The sequence below is a fragment of the Hyla sarda genome, chromosome 3, assembly GCF_029499605.1.
Source record: "Hyla sarda isolate aHylSar1 chromosome 3, aHylSar1.hap1, whole genome shotgun sequence".
NCBI lineage: Eukaryota > Metazoa > Chordata > Amphibia > Anura > Hylidae > Hyla > Hyla sarda.
Window position 1 is genome coordinate 409027863 of NC_079191.1, and position 15371 is coordinate 409043233.

General features: G+C 42.7%; 1 pseudogene; it reads right to left on the bottom strand.

Moving 5' to 3' along the window:
• Positions 1–10013: 10013 nt before the first annotated feature.
• On the bottom strand, positions 10014–10123 carry LOC130363331 (U2 spliceosomal RNA; annotated as a pseudogene).
• Positions 10124–15371: the final 5248 nt, after the last annotated feature.

A 15371-nucleotide genomic window follows, 5' to 3' on the forward strand; every position in this document is an offset into this window, starting at 1 on the left:
CCCTCTCTCCCCATTCCTACTCCTGCGGTTCTGCCTGCCGTTGAGGAATCCCTCCATCCTTTCCCGGTGTCCTCATCCCAGGGGAGGCAGTTACCCGAAAAAGAGAAGGGGAGACCTAAGGGGGGGGGTACTGTTACGCCTAGCGCTCCGGGTCCCCGCTCCTCCCCGGAGCGCTCACGGCGTCTTTCTCCCTGCAGCTCCCCGGTCAGTCCCGCTGACCGGGAGCGCTGCTCTGTCATGGCCGTTGGGGATGCGATTCGCACAGCGGGACGCGCCCGCTCGCGAATCGCATCCCAGGTCACTTACCCGTTCCCGTCCCCTGCTGTCATGTGCTGGCGCGCGCGGCTCCACTCTCTAGGGCGCGCGCGCGCCAGCTCCCTGAGACTTAAAGGGCCAGTGCACCAATGATTGGTGCCTGGCCCAATTAGCTTAATTGGTTCCCACCTGTTCCCTGGCTATATCTAGTCTCCTCCCTTGCACTCCCTTGCCGGATCTTGTTGCCTTAGTGCCAGTGAAAGCGTTCCTTGTGTGTTTAATAGCCTGTGTACCAGTACTTTTGCTATCTCCCCTGACTACGAACCTTGCCGCCTGCCCCCGACCTTCTGCTACGTCCGACCTTGCTACTGCCTACTCCCTTGTACCTCGCCTATCTTCAGTATCTTCAGCAGCCAGAGAGGTGAGCCGTTGCTAGTGGATACGACCTGGTCACTACCGCCGCAGCAAGACCATCCCGCTTTGCGGCGGGCTCTGGTGAAAACCTGTAGTGGCTTAGAACCGGTCTACTAGCGCGGTCCTCGCCATCCCTCTCTGGCACAGAGGATCCACTACCTGCCAGCCGGCATCGTGTCAGTATGTATCTATTTCAAAAATCCTAAAATTGAAGGGCCAAGCCCAGAAGCATCATGAAGGCAAGTAGTTCCTGAAAGACACAGGAGCAGTCAGGAGGAGGCATCAGCAGTACCCAAGAGGCTTTCATAACCCCTTACATTGCACCATCAATCGTGAGATCGAGCAATAACAGGTGTGTTATTCCCTCAGATGTCCGGGGCTGCACGCGCGCTACACTGAACGGACCAGCCTGTGTGTATCCTTCAAGCGACAGATGCAGGTAACCTGCTGAACCATGTTCGTGATAGGGATTGGGGATTGCAATTATTTGCCATGAAAGAAGAATTCCAACTAAGTGAGGGTCATAAGCTCGGGTTCATTAAGTCCCTGACCTTTGTACACACCGCCTGTCTCTACTACCGATTGGATGGTTTAGTGAGTTCCTCGGATCGGCCCCGGCGGGGTAGGCCATGGCCCTGACAGAATGCCGAGAATTTAAAGATCATTGTTGAAATTTGCATTAAGCATGTATTTAGCTACTGCTAAACATACACAAATTAAAGTCCCAAGGCACCAAGCATCAGTGAGGCAAGAAGTTCCTGAAAGACACAGGATGAATCAGGAGCAAGCATTCGCTGTACCCAACAGGGTTTCATAACCCTTTACATATAAAGATCAATGTTGAAATTTGCATTAACCATATATCTAGCTACTGCTAAACATCCAAAAAATTTAAGGCCCAAGGTCTGAGGCATCAGGGAGGCAAGTAGTTCCGGAAAGACACAGAATGAGTCAGGAGCAGTCATTCGCAGTACCCAAGAGGGTTTCATAACCCCTTCACTAAAGATCAATGTTGAAATTTGCATTAAGCATGTATTTAGCTACTGCTAAACATCCAAAAATTAAAGGCCCAAGGCACCAAGCATCAGTGAGGCAAGAAGTTCCTGAAAGACACAGGATGAGTCAGGAGCAAGCATTTGCAGTACCCAAGAGGGTTTCATAACCCCTTCACTAAAGATCAATGTTGAAATTTGCATTAAACATGTATTTAGCTACTGCTAAACATCCAAAAATTAAAGGCCCAAGGCACCAAGCATCAGTGAGGCAAGAAGTTCCTGAAAGACACAGGATGAGTCAGGAGCAAGCATTCGCAGTACCCAAGAGGGTTTCATAACCCCTTCACTAAAGATCAATGTTGAAATTTGCATTAAGCATGTATTTAGCTACTGCTAAACATCCAAAAATTAAAGGCCCAAGGCCCCAAGCATCAGTGAGGCAAGTAGTTCCTGAAAGACACAGAATGAGTATGAAGCAGGCATAAAAAAAGGTTGAAAAAGACCAATGTCCATCAAGTTCAACCTATAACTCTAATTAGTCCCTACTGATTTGATCCAGAGGAAGGCAAAAAAAAAAAAACTCATACTAGAGATAAAAATTCCTTCCCGACTCCAAATATGGCATCAGAATAAATCTCTGGATCAACTTTCTGTCCCTATAAATCTAGTGACGTCACAAGGGGGGAGAGCTAATGAACGGGGGTGCTGCAGGAGAGATTGCGGCTGTCCCAAGTGGCGGGACCCACACGATCAGACATCTTATCCCCTATCCTTTGGATAGTGGATAAAATGTCTAGGGGCTTTTGATCAGACAACATCTCAGTGCTGAGACCACCACCAATTCTGAGATATACAGTAGCATGAGAAGCGCTTCACTCCTGGCTTGCATCATTCGATTCATCTCATTGCAGGAAATGGGTTCCATAGATTTATAATGGAACCTGTGTCTTGCAATGGGACAGATTGTGCTCCTTACGGCTATATCTAGAGATCGGTGGGGGCTTCAGCACCGAGACCCCTAAATTATAGTGTTTAACATTTAAAAAAATATGTAAAATTGACAATAATGCTTTAGAGAAGCAAAACAGATCAGTCAACAAAATGTGACTCATAACAATGGCAAATTCTAGAAACAACCCCTATGGTTCTCTGCATCAGTAACTGTACAAAGTATAGCAGGTACAGAAGGGAAATAGATCAGCTCACCGCTTGGAGACTCCACACACAGACGGATGATATTATGGAAGTACGAATGCAGGGATCCGCCTATCCCCATAGCATTCAGACAGAGAACAAGCGAAAAATCCAGCTCCCAAGGTCCAAGTACAATAAAACGTAACATTTACTTCATCCAATTTAAAATAAAATTCTGCGATGGAAGTGAGTGGTGGCATGTCACTTTAAAGTGGCATTTCACTTCGATTTTAAAGTGACATGTCACCCCTCACTTCTACCACAGAATTTTATTTTTAACTAGCTGAGTACCCGGCGTTGCCCGGGTTTTCCTTGCTAATCCTTGCTGTGGAGGAAAATCCACAGAGAAAGATTTTGACTTCATATCCCGTCTTCATATATTGTTGTCATATCCCAACCCCATATCCCGTCCTCATACTCTGACCTCCTATCCCATCCTCCTATCTCGACCTCTTATCCCGTCGTCATATCCTGTCCTTCTATCTCGACCTCCTATCCCATCCTCCTATCCCGACCTCCTATCTCAACCTCCTATCCCGTCCTCCTATCCTGTCCTCCTATCTCGACCTCCTATGCCGACCTCCAATCCCGTCCTCCTATCCGTCCACCTATCCCGACCTCCTATCTCGACCTCCTATCCCGACCTCCTATCTCGACTTCCTATCCCGACCTCCCATCCAGTCCTCCTACCCCGTCCTCCTATCCCGTCCTATATCGACCTCCTATCCCGACCTCCTATCCCGTCCTACTATCTCGACCTCCTATCCCATCCTCCTATCCCGACCTCCTATCCTGTCCTCCTATCCCGTCCTCCTATCCCGTCCTACTATCCCGTCCTCCTATCTCGACCTCCTATCCCGTCCTCCTATCTCGACCTCCTATCCCGACCTCCTATCCCATCCTCCTTTCACATCCTCCTATCCCGTCCTCCTATCTCGACCCCCTATCTCGACCTCCTATCCTGACCTCCTATCCTATCCTCATATGACGTCCTCATATCCCATCCTCCTATCCCGTCCTCCTATCCCAACCTCCTATCCCGACCTCCAATCCTGCCCTCCTATCCCGACCTCCTATCCCGTTCTCATATCCCTTCCTCCTATCTCGTCCTCCAATCTCGACCTCCTATCTTGACCTCCTATCTCGACCTCCTATCCTGACCTCCTATCCCGACCTCCTATCTCAACCTCCTATCCCGACCTCCGATTTAGACCTCCTATCCTGTCCTCCTAAACAAAACCCCGACCCTCACAAATCGGGGTAGTTAAGGGTTAAATTAACTATCCTATATTTTAAGTGGATATATAAGTAACATGTGACCAAGTATTATCGAAATATCTCCAGCCGTTTGGAAGTTATGCATATATTTCCGATAGACTTGTATGGGACTTTAAACAAAAACACCGACCCTGGCAAATGGAGGCGAGTAAGGGTTAAATTACCTATCCTTTGTAAACGTTAAGTTTTATTGTACTTGCACCATGGTAGCTGGATTTTCCTCTTGAATAAAGTATAAGTACACTTAAAAATACATTTCATTTAAAAAAAAGCGTACAAGATAATGTTGATACCTTGTATTAGTTGGTGTGTTGTTCTATCTTAAAGTTACACATTTTACAATAATCTCTTTTTGCGTTATCTGAAGCCTTGTAGGAACCATTTACCTTATAACAATGTGCTCCGAACTTGCCAGAACTTTCTCTATAAACCTTTTATTGCTTCTTATTTCATCTCTTATCCAGGTAATCAGTCGGCTGGGGAAAAGGTTTTTCCTAAAACCTCCAGTCTAAACTTTTTTATGTTACATTTTGCTGTGTGGCACAATTGCTAAGTATTTATCTGTTTTGTATTTTTTTGCTTTAAAAAGACTAAAATGTTTTCAAAGACCGTCTGAAGAGTCCAAAGTGATTACTTCATCACATTCTACATTGCCGGAGTTGTGATATGTGTCATTTATTTCTGGAGATATTTCTCTCCTCATATTTGACTTATTAGTGGAAAAGGCTTAGAACAGCTCCCGGCTCTTATCCTCCTGACGTATATTTGGCAAATGGAGGTTTAACCCTTCATCACACTTGGACTTACCTCAAAATCAGCAGGATGTGCATTGGCTGCACTGGTGAGTGTGGATGCTCCCATGGGCAGCGGTGCAGTAATTGACAACTTCTGGAGTAACGGCATGAATCTAATAAAACTCCGTTGCCAGCCAGGGATCAAGGAACTCTCTGCTGCCAACCAGTTCAAGCTGCAGATGCCAGGGTCAGTGATAATTTTGACATCTTGTGTTTGGATAGTACTACTATATAGCGCCAGATCATTATGATACCATGATAATCTCTTTACTATGTTGTGGAATCTGTCGACATGTACATGGACATATCAAGGACAGAGATGAAAGGTCTTAAAGGTGCACTCCACCCCTAGAAATCTTATACTCTATCCAAAGGGGGTGCCGCCGCTGGGGACCCCCCCCCCTGCGTACTCGGCTGCGGCACCCCAAACATCCGGTACACGGAGCAAACTTTGCTCCGTGCTGGATGACTGGCGATGTGGGGCGTGGTCTATAGGACTTGCATTAAGGGGGTGTGGTAGTGATGTCACGAGCGGGGAGAGGCTGTGATGTCCCAAGCCTCCGGCGCTGCATCTGACACTCTAAAAGAAAGCCAGGTGCAGCAGACGAGATTGCGGGGTCCCCAGTGGCGGGACCCCCGCGTTCAGACATCATATCCCCTATCCTTTGGACAGGGGATAAGATGTCTAGGGGTGGATTACCCCTTAAATTTGTTCTCAGGGTATGGTAGTAAGTGGGTTGATGGTAAGGGTAGTAGACCCTGATGTGTCCCTTGGCTGAGCGGTGTTACCCAAAGTTCCTCAGTAGACCCCACAATGTCCTTTTCAAAGGAAGTTGTTTCCCTAACACAAAGCCCAGGAAAAAAATACTTCTGGTAGCCAGGGTTTTGGTGAATAACTGTAGACTTTACTGAGCCACTGAAGCTGTACAATATAATGCAGATACTTTGAATGTTGAATGAATTTGCACAAGTCTTCATAGTACAGTTTCGGTTGAAAACTAGCCACCGTCCCTTTAATATTTTGTATTGTTTGCAGACTATGCTTTTAGAAGATATTTTTCTCCACAGCTTGGTACTTGTACTTGAGAATGTCTATGGTAAATATATATAGCTACTCCTAATTTCTCAAGCTAACTGGACAAGGATCTTCCTGGGGTAAACCTGGGTAAAGTGTAGAACTTCACTTCACTTACTTCTTATGGACAGTGCTTCATCGATTCATCCTTATGGAGGAATCTGACTGAAAAGGGCATTAGTCAATGGAACTTTGAATTTAGGGGTTAATTTTGGCATCAAAATTAACACCAATTCCACTGAGGAAATCCACTGAGGAAATCCAGCAAGGAAATTCCTCAGAGTGAAGAAACCCTAAAGGCGGCCATACACTTTCATAAGCTTTGTTGGCTGAACGTTCATTTGTAAATGTGCAGTAATCATCCTGATTATATTTGTACATTTTTACAAACCTAAAATCCTCTTAGCGAAAGGGACATCTTGAATAAGTGCACCTCTAAAGCTTCTAAAATACCCAGAACCCATTGCAGGAATATCCATTATTACTTTCTAAGAGGCGGCATAAGAGCAAAAAGTACAAAAGCTTCTCCTCTCTTGTTCCTGATACTTTGTCTTTCTTTGCATAAAATGAGCTTTGGAATGTAATTTTAGAGGCTTAGCGGAGAGCTGCAGTCTATGTATGGCAGCTTCTAATCTTGTCCACAGACTTCTTGTTTAGATTGTGGAACTTATTCATTGCTTTTTACACTTAGAATTTTATTTTAAATCACTTTGATTTCCGTCCCTGGGAGAACATTAAACATCGCCAGCCAAAAGGTCTGGTGTAGATCGCTTGAAAATTATAACATGCATCAGTATAAGGTCAGTTTGATGTGATATTGTATTGGATGTAATATACAGTGGGGATCAAAAGTTTGGGCACCCCAGGTAAAAATTTGTATTAATGTGCATAAAGAAGCCAAGGAAAGATGGAAAAATATCCAAAAGGCATTAAATTACAGATTAGACATTCTTATAATATGTCAACAAAAGTTAGATTTTATTTCCATCATTTACACTTTCAAAATAACAGAAAACAAAAACGTCTGCAAAAGTTTTGGCACCCTGCAGAGTTAATATCTTGTACTGCCCCCTTTGGCAAGTATCACAGCTTGTAAACACTTTTTGTAGCCCACAAAGAGTCTTTCAATTCTTGTTTGAGGTATCTTTGCCCATTCTTCCTTACAAAAATCTTCCAGTTCTTTGAGATTTCTGGGCTGTCTGTCACGCACTGCTCTTTTAAGGTCTATCCATAGATTTTCAATTATGTTGAGGTCAGGAGATTGTGAAGGCCATGGCAAAACCTTCTGTTTATGCCTCTTGATGTAATCCATAGATGTTCCCTGTGCCACTGGCTGCAATACAACCCCAAAGCATGATTGATCCACCCCCATGCTTAACAGTTGGACAGAGGTTCTTTTCATTAAATTCTGTTCCCCTTCTTCTCCAAACGTACCTTTGCTCATTCCGGCCAAAAAGTTCAATTTCAACCTCATCGGTCCACAGAACTTGTTTCCAAAATGCATCAGGCTTGTCTATATGTTCATTTTCAAAGTTCAAATGCTGATTTTTGTGGTGACGACGTAGAAGAGGTTTTCTTCTGATGACTCTTCCATGAAGACCATATTTGTACAAGTATCTCTTCATAGTTGAATAGTGTACCACAACTCCAGTGTCTGCCAGATCTTTCTGGAGGGATTGTGCAGTCAAACATGGGTTTTGAATAGTTTTTTTCACAATCCTGCAAGCTGTTCTGTCTGATATTTTCTTGGTCTTCCAGATCTTGCTTTAACTTCCACTGTTCCTGATGACTGCCATTTCTTAATTACATTCCGAACTGTAGATATTGACATCTGAATACATTTTGCTATCTTCTTATAGCCTTCTCCAGCTTTGTGAGCGTCAACTATTTTCAGTTTCAGATTTCTAGACAATTGCTTACAAGAACCCATGGTGCTGATTGTTGGGGCAAGGTCAGATGAGTCTGGGCATTTAAAACCTTTGAGATTGACATCACCTGGTCTTCCCAGATGATGATTGAGAACAATCCATGACACCACTGGAAGGTCTCAGCTTTGCAAAGGGGGCAGTGCATGCTATAAATTCTGCAGGGTGCCCTAACTTTTGCAGATGCCATTTTTTTTGTTTTCTTTTATTTTGAAAGTGTAAATGATGGAAATAAAATATCCAGGCTCTTCCTCTGGATAAAGTGCATCCACCCGTGAGTCACCGGATGTAACTGTGCTGTAACCACTTATATGGTCTGTAGTGTTAATGATTGGGGTTGATGTCCGTCTGTCACCTGTGTATTGGAGGTCCTTCTAAACCTAGGTGACAGTGACAGACTGACATTATTGCTATTGAAGAGGTATTCCAATTCTGTGTTCTCCAAACTGTAGATGTCATAGCATGCTGTGAGTTGTTGTTTTGCAATATCTGGAGGTCCACAGTTTGGAGACCACTGCAATAGGAGATATATGCATAGAGCTCCCTCTATTTGCTGCTGCAGGTAGTTGCTATTAGAGCTTCACCGTAATCGAGGGACGCTGTATAGTTTTAGTTTCTCCCATTACAGGCCTTGCCTTTAAAGGGGTACTCAGGAACTGAACAGAGAAGGAGAGGTTTGCTATAGGGATTTGCCCTTGCTCTGCACAGTTCCTGACACGGACAGAGGTGTCAGCAGAGAGCACTGTGGCCAGATTGGAAAAAATTATACAACTTCCTCTGGAGCATACAGCAGCTGATAAATACTGGAAGGATTAAGATTTTTAAATAGAAGTAATTTACAAATCTGTATAACTTTCTGGCACCAGTTGATTTGAAGAAATTAGTTTTCTACCGGAGTACCCCTTTAATAAGAACGATTTTCTATACATTACATGAAGTAAAATACCTGAAGAAAAAGGTTAAGGTAAGCTGTTTAGCACCACGGTGTGATGTATGCCACTTCATCAGTGAGAGGCAAGCATTGATTCAGGAGCCGCTATTTATCAAGGAATCGGTGTTCCTGTGATGTAATTGTTTCTAAATTACTTTCTAGGCATTTGATTTAGTGCATCCTGAAAGCAAAGCATTGCCGCGCATAACTAACAGCCTGGGGGGTTGTGTTCTGCAAACAAGTTAAGCTGAATTTAAGAAAACTAACATTAAAGAAAATGAGAGGTTTTATCACTATAGACCAGTGGTTTCCAAACAGTGTTCCTCCAGCTTTTGCACAACTACAACTCTCAGCATGCTGGGAGTTGTAGTTTTGCATCAGATGGAGACATCTGTTTGAAAAACACTGCCATGACATGGATTGTAGTCAATGCTTTCCATGCAGACGCCATTGCTCTGTAGATAGCAATGTATACAATAGTTTTGCTTAATCTGCTTCTCATGGTTATGTCGTCTATATATCTGTATTGTAACTCATTGATTTGTTCTGAATTCAATCTGAGTTATCTGTACGGAGGAGCAAATCATAGCACTTCCATGTTTCGATTAGGATTATGAACCCCATGTTCTTCTACAGTTCTTGGCACCTTCATGAGAAATGACTGTGCACAAGTTATTTATCTAAATTACTTTTGCGCAGGAATACCTTTACCGAGGGGTAGTAGGGAGGTGCACAACCTAATGGCCATACACACCTCCCCTAGACAGGAGGGACAACCAGAAGGGCTACTGCACCCTGATCATCCTGTGACACACAAACATGCAAAAGTGGCATTGTAAAAAAAAAGACAAACATAAGCAAATGCATGTGTACAGTCCAATACTGCCTGAACATCTAGCCAGAGCTATAAAAATGTCTCTGATGCTAGCCAGAAGGCCATGAATCAAAAGGGTGAAGGGCCTAAGGTGAAGAGGTTATGGTGCCAGTGCTGCCACTCAATAAGGATCATCCCCAGTGAGACCTGGGACCACATGGTCACCACCAGTGTACCTTGGCTGTACACCCCCAGCCAAATGACCAGACCCAGAGGGAGCGCGTCTCATCAAGGCAGCCATCGAGCTGATATTGTGGCACTAGCCCCAGGACGCCCCGGTACACTTGTCCTCTTCACACAGACATCCATTACTTCTCAGTGACTGGACTAGGACCACTGATAAGAACAGATACTACACTTGATCTTAACCAAAAGGCCGAGAAGTGCTATGGAGTACACAGTATAAATTACACATAAAATAGGCATTATTGCTCTGTAGACAACTCTGGCCAAAAGAGCTATGTTGGACGATGACTTTCCTCGACTATTGGGGAGAAACCTTGTTAGGAATCTCCTGATGGAAATGTCCATCAAGTCCTTGTTAGGCAATCTTTTAAAAATCTGTATCCTTCATTGGTGGTTTTAAAGTTTTCACTTTTTTAAGGGGGATGTGTCATCAAAAAAGGCCTTTTACTTACCTCCTGTGCTCCAGTGGTGGCTGCAATTGTCTTCCTTTTATTAAATTGTGATGCCAGGGCCTGAAGTGTCTCACTGCCCCAATCTCTGGTCAAAGCGGAATATTGATGCAGCCAGTAATTGGCTGAGGGGCAGTGTGACACTCTGGACCCCATCATCACTCCAAGCCCAAGCGTCACAATTTCGGGAAGGAAGAGGATCACAGCTGGGGACCGGAGTGGGTCACCGGTGCCACCCCTGGAGCAGAGGAGGTAAGTAAAAGTTATATTTTTTAAATGCTGCTAACTCTCAAAGTTCTGACTCCCCCCCCCACTACACTAGATAACCACTTTAAGGAAACTGTCAAGCAATTTATGAAATAAGCATGAAGGGGCTAAACATATTTAAGGATTTTTGGCTTCAATTAAAACATATGTAATTATTAAAATGTATTAGTTATTGAAATGTAAAACACGGACATGTCTTCAAGGCAAAACACAAATAAATTGGATTACACGGGTTTTCTTAAAATTAATTTAGCATAAATAACTGATGTGGTGGGCAAGAGACTGTGGACTGTTTTGTGTATTTGCCGTTAAACATTTATAATAATTCCTAATTGTAATTGGCAGATTTATTAACCAGACCATCTGGGTCCCAAAAAACCATCGATCCAAGTTCCAAGTATCGTTCCAAAATGAAATGATTACCGTCTGAACTCAATTCTCTCCCATTGTTTTGATACAAACAGACTTGGACCTAACATTCTCGAAATTTGTTGATTGTACATATTGTTTACAGTTGGCTGCCTTTTGGCTGGAATTTTTTTTTAATCCTTATAGCTATTGTGTTATTAAAAAAACTAAAATTATAACCCATTGATTGAACTAATAGCAAGAAATAAATTATAAACCTTTGCAATCATGGAATCATTTTGGGTTTTCAAAAATAGATATGTCATGCCAGAGAAGAGTGAGCCCTTAGCTGCCCTGCCTACTTGCACAACTGCCCTAATGGCGGCTCGCAACTGGACACCAGTCCCTTTGCTAACTAAGGTGTAGAGGCATCATAGTGAAAATAATAAACTAGTACTGTACAGGTCGGAGACACACATAAAAAAAAAAGAATACAGAATTGCAGCAGGAATACAAAGTAGCAAAAAACGGACATCAGAGAAACATAGTAACAGGAATATAGCGTACAAACAACAGCCTAAGAACTAAAACAAGATTAACAGCAAATATAATTTATGTGAACAAGACAGGTAAACTAGGAATTATATACAACTAGATATATCCAGGAATGCAGGGGCCACTTGGGCACACAGGTTTGTCTCGCTTCCCAAAAAGCTAAGCCTGGCAATATCCCTCTGGGTGGCATTGACTTGTTTACAGTCCAAACTGATTTGGGATTTGGGGGTGTTAATAAGCCAGTATAAAGTGTTTATGTTGTATCTGAATCTGAGAGAAGCAATGAGCATACAGGGCAGGATTGTGATCTGGGGGATGAGTAATGTGATATTGAGGAAGAGGTCAGAAGTCAGTACCTTTGCCCTCTCAGGTTGTTAAGGGTGCTGAGGCCCCTCGGAAGGAAAAGGATACTGTAACGACTCACTCCAGTTTTGCCCGAAGAGTTAAACCTTTTTAGCTTCTGGCAAAGCTTGTGGCTGCTGTGGCCACGCCTTCCTGTCTGGTTGTTCTCTGGCCAATCCTGTGTGCTCTTTTAGTCCATACCCTGCAGCTTGCCTATATAATCCAGAAGTGTGCTTATACACCTTGCCTGTGAAAGAAGTAATTTCTGAAACTAGCCTTATTTGTATTGCATCTTGTATTCTTGCATTCTGACTTTGGCTGTGTTTCCTGGTTAACCCTTCACTTATTGTTTTGCCATCTCTCTAGTCCTTTCTGTTCTGACTTCGGCTTGTTTACTTTGATGTATCTGTTGGTTTGTTCCCCTCTGTATTAGTTCATGTGTTTGTATACCTCTGCTACCGCTAACTGTTTCCCCTGACCCTTTACTGTGTTTTTGAGGTTTGTTGATGTCCCCAAACTTTAGTTAGGTATGGACTATCTTCATGGGTTGTAAATGTGTCGCTTAAGCTGGATATGCAATAGACAGGGGCTGCGACACTTCACTGATTCTCTGCTCATACGTGACAATAGACCACGGTTTTCCTACAATTAATCACACTGTTATATATGATGGGAATATTTATTCTGTCACCTGGTCACCCACAATGTCTCACAATACAAAAGTGCCGTGTTTGTATGATGTAAAACATGAACTGGTATTATTGACCATATATTTTTTGCCCATTAGATATGAGTGAGAAAGTGTCCCCCCCGTGAGTTTCGGCATCAGATCTGCTAATGAAGACATAGACGGTCAACTGAGTGGTCACCAGAGCTCAGTTCTGAAGGTTCATACCCTGTTGACGTCTGAACAATGATGATCACTTCTTGAAGGTCTATCAACATTGTTGCAGTCTGTGGATTGTCAATAGGGCAGTCACTACTGCTCTCAATTGGTCAGGAAGATGAGCTATCTCCCCATTGAGGACTGAACAGTCCATTTAACAGTCTTATTAACATATCAGGAGCAAACGTTACCATCACTAACAACTGGTGAACAAGAGGCGGTAAAGTAGTGGCGGTAAATGTAAATAGTGGCGGTAAATGTTTCTGGAAGAGACTAAAGGTCCTCTTTAAAGATCATAAGCCGGTAGCACCTGCTCTACACTTACCTGGGAAGTTGGGAAGTTGTGTCAGCCATACTTAGTTGGAGTGGGGCCAAATAAGTCATTTCTGTGACTCCATCAAGAAAGCTTAGTCTATTTGGTTGCCAGGTTCAAGAGCGAGAAAAAAAAAAACTAAACTCAAGCATCACATCTATTGTCACTAACTGATAGAAGGTGATCACGGCACTACAGGCTTGCTACTATTCAGTCTCAATTTAGCCACTAATCCTCTCTGGTGACCGAGTTAAATTGAGTAGAAGTAGAACTCATCAAAGATAGAAATAAAACATGGCACTTACCGATAATCTTGCATTTTTGTTAGGATTTATTGAAGATCACTGCTCGTCGTACAGAAAACCTCGACACCAGACATCAGGGGAGGGGTGGTGCGGTTGAAGGGGTGTTGCTTCTTCTTATACTATGATTTCCTTAATGATGAGTCGGAAAATTAGTTGACACATGTTTGTGAAACCGTTGGGTTACCTTGTGTAATGCTATGTCCTCCACTGCAAGACTGGTGTAGACCGATCCCAGGCTGGAGAATCTCCTCTTTAGTATTCATATGCTCTAATACTGCATATGGAAACTTTCTACAACCCCTTTAAAGTACTTTTCCGAAGGAAAAAATATTTTCAAATAAACCAGTGCCAGAAAGTTATACAGATTTTACTTCTTTTTAAAAATCTTAATCCTTCCAGTACTTATCAGCTGCTGTATGCTCCAGAGAAAGTTGTGTAGTTCTTTCCAGTCTGACCACAGTCTAACTTTCTGGCACCAGTTGATTTGAAAACACTTTTATTTCCTCTGGAGTACCCCTTTAAGTAGTAAATGTTTTTTTTATTTTTCAAGATTAGAAAAACATGGTTACTTCTTCCAAACCAGTGTCGCAATTGTTCCTGGGTTAATGTTATTGCATGGGCATTGCGATTTAGCCACATTCACTTGATTGAAAGGGAACAAAATACCAGGCATAACCACATGGACAAGGGTGGCGCTATTTCTGCAAGGGAGCAACTACGTTTTTCTAATATTTTATACCCCCTTAAGCAATTTGTAATGAACTGAATAAGCTTTTATTTCCTCTTCCTTACATCCTACCCAACTCTCTGTCAATAATTTTGTTGCTGCATTTATAATCACTCATAGTTGGAGGGAAATGGAATTCGAGTTGGATTATAAAAATCTAACAAATACAAGCAGCGCTGTTCCAAACAGATATTACAATACATTATACATTATATAGCATAAAGAAATTCAGAAAAAAAGAGTACAAGAAAAATCAGCAAACCTGCAGCTCACCTCCAGCTGTTGCAAAACTATTAATCCCATCCAAAGGCTGTTCGGGCATGCTGGGAGTTATAGTTATGCAACAGAGTTAGGAGTTGTAGCTTTGCAACAGCTGGAGACACACTGTATGGAAAACACTGACTTAGTAGGTCAGGGACAGGCAGTTTTTAAACCTATAGACACTTGGCCACATTGCATTATTTTACACTGTACAACATACACAACGTTACACATACATTGCATACTAAATTAAGATTTTTTTTTATTAATCCCTTAAATGGGCACTATCATTAAAACACATTTTTGCTATTGTACTTCTAATGGTAAATAAAAAATCTTTCTATTGTACTTTGTTTAAAAAAAATCAAGTTTTCTACGTTTTATTTGTGTTTAAAAAAGCTGCCACTAGGTGTCTCCCTACTTGCCAGAGCACATTTCCCCCTATCTCTTGCACAGACTTTGGCCTGGCAGCAATTCAAAATCAGGAAATTCAGTCTGGAGTGCTGAGGGGTGTGTGTGCAGCCTTAGCCAGTCATAGCTCATCTCACACTGACCTGCTCTGGGCTGTGTGTAGCAAAGTAAGGGAGGAAGTTCTCCCCTGTATGGCTTCAGATGATGTCATGCCTGCTGGGTAACGCCCTTTCCCATTCTGTAAATCTGACAGAGCGAGCAGAAAATGCAATTTTCGGGAAATATCAAGGTGGAAAACTAAAAAAAATAATAAAAAAAATAAAGGCAGGGGATGGTTTATCATGATGGGGGGCAGTGACCTGGGAGAATTATAACTATTATTATTATATATATTTACAATATCATGAGAGGTACTCTTTAAAGGCCATGAACATCTTTGACATAGAACATTTTTACATATATTATTGATACCCTATGCTTAAAAAAAGCCTCAGGGTGCCACATCCACTAACTGCAGTTTGCAACTTGTTCCTATTCTTATACATTTCTCACATATCCCTCCTAGTAATATATTGTGGATGTGAGG